Here is a 789-nt window from a genome sequence, read left to right on the forward strand (position 1 = left end):
TCTCTCCTTCCCAGGACAAAAACGGGAGGTACCGTTAATATTTTAAAACGTTGCTGCATACATTTAAAGATGTTCTTTAAAGCTTGGCACGATCTTCTAAAGGAACGGGTAAAAAAAAAAAATAGTTTCACTCAGTTTTCTATTATTTGGAGGCCACATTTGTGCATGAAAAGTTAGAAATTTAAGCCAAAAAGTGAAACAGAAACAAGATGGAGGGAGGAATCACTGGAATACAGATACTTGATGCACATTATACCAGAACGGGTGTATACAGATATTGTAAAAATAATAATGATGATGACATTATAGTAATAATAAGCAGATGACTAAATTAAGGCACCTTGCTTTTTTAGAAATCGATGACCTAGGAGCCTCCTTTCTAAAGGTCCCTCCCGCACAGGCGACACCCCCGGGGTCCCCGGAGGGAGAAGGTGGATTTCGCCCCTCGCAGCCCAGCCGCGCCACCCTCCCACACCGCACCCCACCCCGGCACTCAGCAAGAGCAGCCCGCCGCAGGGCGCTCCCGGCGCACTTTCTCTTTCAGATCTGGTTATTCTTTCGAACTGAGGGACGCCTCCGCCCGATGTCTCCCCTAGCCTGTGGCTCGCAGGGCTGCCAACCCGGGCTCCCGCTTCCTCCCGCGGGCGTGAGGAGCAGCGAGACTTTGCCCACGGATACATTGTTGCGCCAAGTTCGATGGCACGCGGACCGTGACCATCTTCTGCTGAAGCGAGGGAAGGACGCAGGGCAGCGAGCCCGCAGTGCGGGGTCCCCTGGGCGCGCCGCCGT

The sequence above is a fragment of the Fukomys damarensis genome, unplaced genomic scaffold (genome assembly GCF_012274545.1).
Source record: "Fukomys damarensis isolate Sample0158 unplaced genomic scaffold, DMR_v1.0_HiC HiC_scaffold_24, whole genome shotgun sequence".
In the NCBI taxonomy this organism is placed as follows: domain Eukaryota; kingdom Metazoa; phylum Chordata; class Mammalia; order Rodentia; family Bathyergidae; genus Fukomys; species Fukomys damarensis.